This window comes from Canis aureus, chromosome 7 (assembly GCF_053574225.1).
Source record: "Canis aureus isolate CA01 chromosome 7, VMU_Caureus_v.1.0, whole genome shotgun sequence".
NCBI lineage: Eukaryota > Metazoa > Chordata > Mammalia > Carnivora > Canidae > Canis > Canis aureus.
Window position 1 is genome coordinate 1,415,185 of NC_135617.1, and position 10,107 is coordinate 1,425,291.

The 10,107-nt window shown below is 40.2% G+C and overlaps 1 long non-coding RNA gene across 1 annotated transcript in view; it reads left to right on the forward strand.

Annotated features, from left to right (window-relative positions):
• LOC144316742 (uncharacterized) overlaps positions 1–6,511 on the forward strand; it is a 110,985-nt gene extending 104,474 nt beyond the window's left edge. Inside the window, exon 5 of the long non-coding RNA XR_013382593.1 lies at positions 6,159–6,511. This is a non-coding gene — a long non-coding RNA (uncharacterized LOC144316742). The remainder of the gene's footprint in view (positions 1–6,158) is intronic.
• The last annotated feature ends 3,596 nt before the right edge of the window (positions 6,512–10,107 follow it).

Genomic DNA, 10,107 nt, shown 5'->3' on the forward strand with positions numbered 1-10,107 from the left:
AAAGAAAGAGAGACAGAGAAAAAGAGTGAAAACTCCAGGTACTGGCCATGTAGTCTTTACGACTTGGACTCAGAGTTATCCAGCATCTCTTTGGCCCCATTCTCTCTCTCTCTCTCTCTCTCTCTCTCTCTCTTTTAAATTAAACTTTTTAATTTAAATCCCAGTATAGTTAACATACAGTGTTACTGGCCTCATTCTCTTTATCACAAAGTCACAGAGGCCTGTGCAGGATCGAGGAAAGAAGAAACAGATTCCAGCACATGATAGCGAGTGGGAAGTTCCTCAAGAAGTGTGTTGGTCCAGAAATATTGCTGTGGCTTTTTTTTTAGGAAAATAGAATTGTCGCATCCTATTTCAAAATACATAAAAGGAGTAAAATTATTGTGGGTATTGTATGGATATGAATGGATATATGTCTCTCCTTCTCTATGTGTGATGATGTGTGTGAGGGCACACGTGAGATGATATCTCTCTATGGTGACAATTAGTTTATTCGAATGTCAGTTTAAGAGAAAGACACATAACTCAGGTGTTTTTTTTTTTCTTCTGCAAAGCTGTAAACTTTGATGGCAACTAAGTCTGTTGACTTTCTCTAGTTGGAAATCTTTGGCAGGGTCTTCTATTTTTGCAGTGGTGCTTGCTTGAATAGGTTGTGGAAGATTGTGGTTGGAGACATTTTTGTGTATCAAGGACCCTACATCTACCATTTTGAGAAAAACATTTACCCAGACATACACTGGGGGAGCAAAAACCTAAAAGGAGGATAATCAGAGCTGTTAGCGCATTGCCTTACAATATCCATGTCGCTCACCATCCTCCATCCACAGCACTCTCCATCCTTACTAGAAAAAAGGGAAGGTAACAAATAATAACTATTGGAATTCACTGCAGACCGCAGATCGTGGGAGGCACAGCTTTCGATATTTCTGCAAGGGGTATTATATTGAATTTAGTCTTCTTAAAGAATCATGTAGAGTCGCCCAGACGAACTACTAGTGTAAGAAACCTCATTTTAAATGCGTAAAGGACCCAGGGATGTGACTCAAGTACGAGTCTGGCCAAGTGAGAGAGAGACAGAGTGGTAGCACCTGCCACAGGCTGGAGGGGCCAGGAGTACCTGATGCAACTTGAGACAAATTTCTTCCCGACACTAGACCTCTCCTTGACTTCTCTTTTCTTAGAACATTTTCTTAAGAAAACTCATACTTGCGAATCCTTTCTCTGTCCCTTTGGGATATATGTAAATCTCCTAAAAAGGCTCTTGTCAGGTTTATAGCCCAGAACTGCCTTCCTCAAAGACCTGAAAACCATCCCTCTGAAATATGATGATCAAGGAAGATAGTATCTCCACCTCCTGGGGGGGTAGGAGCCTCTCTTCAGTGGACACCAGTCAGCAAACACAGATGGTCTAATCGCAGAGAAAGCTATTTGCAAACTCAGGACCAAATCCATGTGCTCATCACATCTCACTGCCTACTCTCACCCTTGGGTCATCCTGCACTTCTTCACTGGTTTATTTCTGGCCTTTCACACCCCCCCCCACATTGTTCCAGCAGAGCTGAGTTCCAATTTAGTTCAGATCTCACTCCTCGGCTGTAGCAACTTGAAGAAAAATTCCTTTTCCTCTCACTTTCTCCAGGGCAATCTTCGCTTTGCCACCTCACACCTCTCTGGATACAGTCTTCTCTATCTTCAGTGTCTGGTGCTTTTTTATTCACCAGAGAAATCAGCTTCTCATTTTTCTTCCCCCTTCAGTCTCTGTTCTTTGTTTCTTTTTGACTTTCCCCAACTCCAGGTCCGGTCATAGTTTTCCAGAGCCAACTGCTACAATTTGATGCTACAAAAATGTCATCAACACATAATCATAATGAGGGGAGATTTTCATAGAAGTTAATTTTTCTTTATACCTCATTGGAGGTGACAGCGAGAACTCATAGGTTAAATACCTCATTGGAGGTGACAGCGAGAACTCATAGGTTAAATACTTTTAGCCGGATGATCTCGCTCTGCTAAGGTGATAACCATACTGTTATACACAGCATACAGAAAGTTGTTATATAGTGTTCCCACGGGGTTACATCCTGATAAACCCCTGCAAATGGAGAATGTCATAAATCAAAAATGCACGCGATACACCTAGGCTACCACACATCATAGCCCATGCTAACCATGCTCAGAACGCTCACTTACAGGTGGGCAAAATCGTATCACACAAAACCCTATTTTATTATGAAGTGTTGACTATGTCATGTAATGTATTGAATATTGTCTCAAAGTGGAACCCAGAATGGTTGTATGGGAACAGAACGCTTGTCAGTGGGTGGGTTGTTGATCCCCATGATCCCGTGATCCACGGGGAGCTCCATATAGCTGCCCTGCACCACCAGAGAGGATTGCATCCCATATTGCCATCCCAGGAAAAGATCAAAATTCAAAATGTGAAATGTAGCTTCTACTAAGTACCTATCGCTTCCACGCCATTGTCAAGTCGAAAAGTGAAAAGTCGAACTATTACAAGTCAGGGACTGTCCGTTTTCTTAAAATGGTTTCAGACTACTAAACGCGATGGGGCTTGTTCATGTACCGAAAGCAAAATACGGCACAGAGGTTTGGAGGCAAACTGCTCACCAGCCGGAGAGCTGTGTTGGGATGTGCTTTCTGTAGCCTGCGCCGAGCCAACAGCCCTGGCAACTGTCACTGGGCCTCAAGCCACCGCAGACTCGGCCTTTGCTGCCCTGCAGAAGGGGTTGACGGCGGCCCTTGCCTGGATTCAGGGTCTGCCCGTGGGGAGCTCTGTGCTGCTGGGAGATAAATGTCTCGCCTCCTAATTATGAGTCTGGCTCTCTTCCGCCTGCCCCGTGTCCAGTGTAAATACCTCGTCATAAGCAATTCTCTTTAAAACAGGATGTAATTCCCTGTCACAGCACCCCAGGCAAGTCCCGGAATTGTTTGCAAAGTCTTGTCTCCTCCAAAGAGAAAAGAGCAAACAAAAGAAGGAAGGAAAAATGCTACCAAAAATCAGAATGAAAGCACCGGAATCCAGAGTCTCCTGCCCATATCTTAGAAAGGCACTTTAAAGCCCTTGGAATGTTGCCATATGTGGGCTTCGAAGTGAGAGACTCCACGGGAATTCTTGTCCAGAACAACAAAACAAAACAAAACAAACAAGAAAATACACCTTGCAGGCAAAACCAAACGCCTGTGTCCAAATGAAGGCTACTTAACTGCATTACACACTTAATGGTTTATACTTTAAAGAAAATGTTCTTATTAATATAAAAAAAAGTTCCATGAGAACCAATCTGATGACGTATCAATTTGCTGATGTTGAAAATATATTCCGATAGGTATCAGCTCACCTCTCTCAGAGAGTACGTTACCGAGTACTATTGAGTAAGATGTTTTGGAGTATTTTATTATATGATCATATGATTACAAACTGGGTCGTAATTTATAAGATTGTGGTGACATAACCACCAGATCTTCTGGGTTCTAATAGTAATTTGAAATAATTGGTCAGGAAAAATAAAAAAAAAGATGGGCCAGCCGACGTATTGTCATAAAATGATCGAAATTTGATTCATAGAACTTTTTGTCTTGTAAGAAATAAAACAAAAAAAAAAGAAATAAAACATAATATAATTAAGTTATATATATATATTTTTTGACTTAAGGACAAGATGATATGTAGCCTATAGACTGGTAACAATCACACCAAAAATATTAAATGGTTAAGGAAAGCTGCTTCGGTGGGCAATTTGAAACCATGCGCACTCGAGCCTGATGATTTCCAATTCCCTGGTTTTTGCAGCTGTGGTGCATTTTATAAAGAGAGTTTCTCATAATAATAATAAACAAAGTCACGTCTCACAAAGTTCTCATAATTCCTCATTTTAATGGGTTTTACGAGATATCCACGGAATACTCGTTCAGGCTTGAATAAATGTGGTTTCGTACCTGGGAAATGCGACTCTCAAGCGGAGCTAATGAAAGTGTGGTTTCTGGACCAGCAGCAGCGGCATCACGGGGAAACTAAGGCAGCCAAGATCCTTGGGCCCCACTCCAGGCTGACGGGCTCAGGAATTGTGGAGGTGCAGCACGGGATATGTCTTTGAACAAATCTCCAACGGATTCTCCGACGGGGGCTGGCTTGGGGCCCAGGAAAGAGGAGGCCCCCAGGCAGGACACGTGGGGGGCTCAGCGGTGAGGACCCGGCACTGGGGACCCTGGCTCAGGTCTCTACTGAAGACTCCCCAATGTCTGGGGCATTCCCACTGGATCCTGAAGTGATGCCATCGGGTTCTACGTTTACCCGCACATATTTCCGAGCCAGTCATATTCTTCTGTTGAGCCCCAAACCCGAATTGATGTATCTGAAAGGCAAATTCTGTACTTGGGAGCCACAGGAAGATACCATGCACCTGGGCCTATAAAACTGGGCATAGGCTTTTCCTACCTTAAAAGTAGCTTCTGGTGGAAAGGCCTGGCCTGCGGACACAAGGGATTCAGGGGCATCAAACTTCACATTTCAGGGCAGTGGGGGCTGCAGGCAAGTCCCCGCCTTCTCTTTGGGGAGCAGAACACATCGTGCCATCTGGTGTGTGCACCGCAGGAGGCTGTGACCTGGCGTGCAGTTGGCTTTCCGTCCCTGTATCCATCTACAGGCCCTTCCACCCCAGGTGCGCTTGAGCATCTCTGCCTCCTCCTCATTGGCATCTATTGTCTGTTTTCCATTCAGTCTGTGATTCTCCTGGGTTTTGACGTGTGATTGTCCACGGAGGGCCGGGGATTTAGGGCAGCGGGTGGCAGGCCTGTGGCTGCAGCAGGCTCAGGGACAGGGGCCTTGCCGGGGCTGCAGGGGCCAGGCTCCCCAACAGCGTGTGCGCACCTGCAGGAGGCGGAGATCGTGCTGCAGCCCGACCTGAAGTTTTGCCCTTCCCTCGAGCTCCTCTGATCCTCCTTGTCAGGCAGGAAGAGAAGTAGCTAATTATTCCTCCGGTGGTCCTCCCTGACTCCAGGGGTGCAGGGGGGCAAAGCTGGCCTCACTTTCACCTGCTGGTGGCAAGAACGATGCCCCCTGCCAGGTGCCTGGTGTGACATCCTTGTGATGGAGAAGGGCATCTGGTCATCCCGGGGGGCCTGGCTCCATCCCTGACAGCATCACGGTGACAGGGTGGCCTCAGGGGCATGGAAACCCGGGGGGGGGGGGGCTGGGGGAGTCTGGGGAGGTAGGAATGGTTTCTCTGGAATGGTGACTGGGGGGCCGTGTCTGTGTCGTGCTGCCTGGTGTTGGCCTGCGGCTGACAGCACCCTGGATGGGGAGCTCTGGTTGGTTTGTGGCCGCTGGTGTGCTGGGATTCTCAGCTTTAGCTCCAGGTCGAGAGGCCAAAAGGAAACAAAAATCCCAGGGGACTCCGCACCCCGTTGCCACTAGAGTTCTGTTTCCTGGCTCCTGGGCCTCCACTTGTGCCCCATTCCTAGCCTAGTGCTCCACCTGAAGGTGATGCCCAGGGCCTTTCACTGTACTTAGCTCCAGGACTAGGGGCTCCAGGACCCCTCTGTCTTCCCAGAAGCGAAAGTCCCCACTCTTCCATTTGTAAAAGTTGCGATTTTTAAAATATGGGTTTACATTTAAGATTTACTTAAAAAAAAATCAATTAAGTCTGATAGCGAGTTAAAGAGAATTGTGCTGCAATTTAAACAATAATATATTTGGACCATGGTTGTATAGTTTAAATTCAACTAATTATTCTCAGGGTAGAGAGTTTTCAAATTTATGTGAAATTAGCAGAAACCCAGAACATTTATTTACATGAAAGCAATTTTTTTTTTTTTAAGAACAGAAAAGATAATTGCCTGGTAAATCTCTACTTATTTAGTTGTGGTGCTGATGACACACGGCAGAAAATGCATGGAGTTAATTAAATTTCTGGTAGAAAGCCACTAAAATCCTGATCAGAAAATGCCAGAAATGCTTGAATAAGAAAAAATATGCTTTTGGAAAATATCAAATTCTAGACTCGAGAGGAAATATACGGTGAAATAAAGCTTAGAGACCCTAAGAACAAATATCTATTAAGAGAAAATCTGTACTAGAGGGCAGCAAGCTTTCAGGCATCTCATTCTAAGTCATGCAACTGCATTCATTTATTTTCCAGGTATTCACCAAATCCTTGTAAAGGTTTCCTACGAGGCGCCTGCGTGGCCCAGGTGGTTGAGCATCCGACTCCTGGCTTCGGCTCAGGTCATGATCTCAGCGTCGGGCTCTGCTCCGGGCGCAGGCTGCTCGGGATCGTCTCTCTCCTCTCTTGCCCTCCCCCGCAAAAAACTAAGTGAGTAAATACAATCTTTCAAAAAAACAACAAAAACAAAAAAAATAAAAAATTTTCTTATAATCAAGAACATAGGAGTTTATAGCAGAATCTCGGAATCTTACACTTTTCACCTCATGAAACCTCTGTCTACCATACAACGTGATAGAAAACCCCAAATATTCATGCAAATTGGACATCGTGGATATTTCTAAGTGAATCATTTAATAAAATCTCTTAAATAATAATGAGCCTGCTTCAGATGTGTTTTCACTTGGATTTACAAGCTAAGTCATTAACAAGAAGATACATTTTCAAGGGAATTGGTAGCTTAGCTTTTTGTGTGTGCGGATAAATACAAAACCTAAAATTTACCATCGGAACCATTTTCAAGTCTACGGTTCAGTGGTGTTAAATACATTCACATTGTTGTGGGGCCCTCGCCTCGTCCATCACCCCTCTTTTCACCTTATAAAACTGGAACTCTCTATTCCATAAACTACATCTCCCCATCTTCCCCTCCTCCAGCCTTTGGCAGACACTGTTTCTTTTTTCTTTTTTTCTTTCTCTTTCTTTCTTTCTTTCTTTCTTTCTTTCTTTCTTTCTTTCTTTCTTTCTTCTTTCTTTCTTTCTTTCTTCTTTCTTTCTTTTTTCTTTCTTTCTTTCTTTCTTTCTTTCTCTTTCTTTCTTTTTCTTCCTTCCTTCCTTCCTTTCTTTCTTTCTTTCTTTCTTTCTTTCTTTCTTTCTTTCTTTCTTTCTTTCTTTCTTCTTTCTTTCTTTCTTTCTTTCTTTCTTTCTTTCTTTCTTTCTTTCTTTCTCTTTCTTCTTTCTTTCTTTTTCGTTCTTTCTTTTCCTCTTTCTTTCTTTCTTTCTTTCACTGTTTCTTCTTTCTTTCTTTCTTTCTTTCTTTCTTTCTTCTTTCTTTCTTTCTTTTCTCTTTCTTTCTTTCTTCTCTTTCTTTCTTCTCTTTCTTCTTTCTTTCTTCTTTCTTTCTTCTTTCTTTCTTTCTTTCTTTCTTTCTTTCTTTCTTTCTTCTTCTTTCTTTCTTTTTCGTTCTTTCTTTTCTTCTTTCTTTCTTTCACTGTTTCTTCTTTCTTTCTTTCTTTCTTTCTTTCTTTCTTTCTTTCTTTCTTTCTCTTTCTCTCTTTCTTTCTTTCTTTCTTTCTTTCTTTCTTTCTTTCTTTCTTTCTTTCTTTCTTCTTTTCTTCTTTCTTCTTTCTTGCTTTTCTTTCTTTTTTTAAAGATTCTATTTATTTACTCAACAAACAAAGAGAATACAAGCAGAGGGGAGCTGCAGGCAGAGGGAGAGGGAGAAGTGGGCTCCCCATGGAGCAAGGAGGCCTGTGTAGGACTCGATCCCAGGATGGGAGGCTCGGTCCTAGGACCCTGGAGTCAGACGCTTACCCCACTGAGCCACCCAGGTGCCCCTCTACTTTCTGTCTTTATGATTCTGACTTCATGTGTCTTGTGTAAGTGGAAAGATACAGTATTTTTCTGTGTGTGCGGCTGGCTTATTTTCACTTAGCATAATGTCCTGATGACTCCTCCGTGTTGTAGCATTGTAGCCGATAATTTTTGTAGATTTGATTTTTTACTATGAGCCACCTTGGGGACAAGGAATGGGTCTTATTCATTACTGAGTTCTCAATCTCTGGTTAATGACAGAAAATGTACATTTATTGAAGAAATATATTAGTAAAAGTTTACTCATAAACATCCAGAAAGAATGATGTCCTGACAAAAGCGTGCAAGTATTTGGTCAAGAACTGAGACAGAAATAAGTAATTGAATACTTCTTACATGTTTCTACCAAATAGTCTAATAATAAAGAGCAATAGCAGATTCCTGAAATCCAGAAATATGGTTAGAACTGATCGGTTGTATTATAAAGTTGCAAAAAATGTTTTGTTTTAAAATTTTATGCTAATATTTGGGTTTTACTAATATATTTGTGGTCATTTTAACATAAAATAATGTATTTTTCATCTAAATCTTGGAATAAAATTAAAATTCCAGGACACACCATGCTGTTTTATTTTTGGCTCTATGTCTGTTGCCGTAGCTGAAGACAATATGGGGACATGCTTCCCGTTATTGTAGATGACCAATCATAATCTTAGCATCATTTAAACACTTTTTAATATTATTAAAGCCATGCCAGTTTATTAATATTTTTCCATTGTCCTGAAATTTACAAAAGTTTTGATTTTTAATTTTATATGTTAGGTTAAAAATCCAACACCTATTGTCCAGATATTTGCACTTGAATAATTTTTCAACATGTAAGGATGGACTTACACCAAAAGAATCAAATTTCTATATCTGAACTATATAATTTGACCATGGATCACCAGGAAAAAAAAATAGTTACTATTGAAATACTGTTTTGGGTATAATCTGTGTGCTTTCAAACAATAGCTATTTTTGTATGATTTCCACATGCTTAACCATACTTGTATCTTTTATAAAGCTTCCAATTAGATATGTCAAAGAAGATTTGATTTACATAAATCTGTTATATTTACCTATCAATAACTAGAAGCATTTTCATTACTCTTAAATATTGTGAAGAACCATCTTAATTAATAGTCTTTTTATAAAAAGGTTGTGTGCAATATAGACAGACTAAAAAAACTTTTAAAGTCTTTTATAATCTTTCGCAGTGCTTTCACAAGATTAACAAAACCTATGTCAGTTTAAGAGTATCACAGGTTAAGAATTAAGCTACTTTCTCACAGCATGGTTATTTTTCTTTTATAAGCACTGTCCTGATTCTGATTGAACAGATGGGTTTTATATCTATATTGCATAGTAATACAGTATTTGAAATCATGAGGGGTGGGTTTGATTTCCTGAAAGCTTTACTAATGACTTATAGAGCTGATGGTACAAAGATCCATGGTAACTTTTATCATGTATTAGGAAAATGCACTTATTATACTGTTTTATAGTTCTGAAGGCCACACTAACTATTATGTTCAATTTGACGAAGTGGGAAATTTAATTTTGATTTTCATGAGAAAGTCATATTTAAATCACCTCCAGAAATACTAGCCAGAAAAATCAAAATTATAGTTTTGTTTTTACTTGGAGAAGTTAACTATGATTTAGTATATGGCCCTTAATGTTTATATAATTTAGCTTTTGTGTTAGTAATAAAAACAATTTCCTCTGTTTATATAACCCTTGTCACAGATCATACCAAAAGTATAAAATGGCAAAATTATGAGTAATAAGCAATAAATCAGGTAAAATTATGAAAAATAGTTTATTTTCATAATAAAATATCAGGTTTGGTTTGTTAAGAAATACACACACACACAAGCAATTAAAGGGAAAATAATTATTTTCCATGAAAAGCAAACAGTTATATTCCATGCCATTAATAGGAAATACTTTCTCTTAATCACATCATAATTTAACTTTTTCTATCAGGAATTGAGTTGCTTAGTATGAAGTAAATTTTGATTACTTTTGGAAGAATTTGTTGACATAAATGATAAAAAAGCCTTATTTCATATTCCAATCATGTACACTTAAGCTTTCAAATCTTTTATTTTCCTCTAGTTTTCATGGAAAAGATAAAAATTAAAGCAACATGACACTCAGAGGTAGTGGCATAGAGCACTTCCATTGCCACTGGTCTTAGTGCGTTAGAGATATTTACTCATTTAATGAGTAAAGATGTAAGGTGAGAGATATTATGATTATTATTTTCCATTACTAGGTCAGAAAACTGAAGCACAAAGAGTAACTTGTTTGAGACCAAATAATGCTCTATATTGAAGTAATCTCA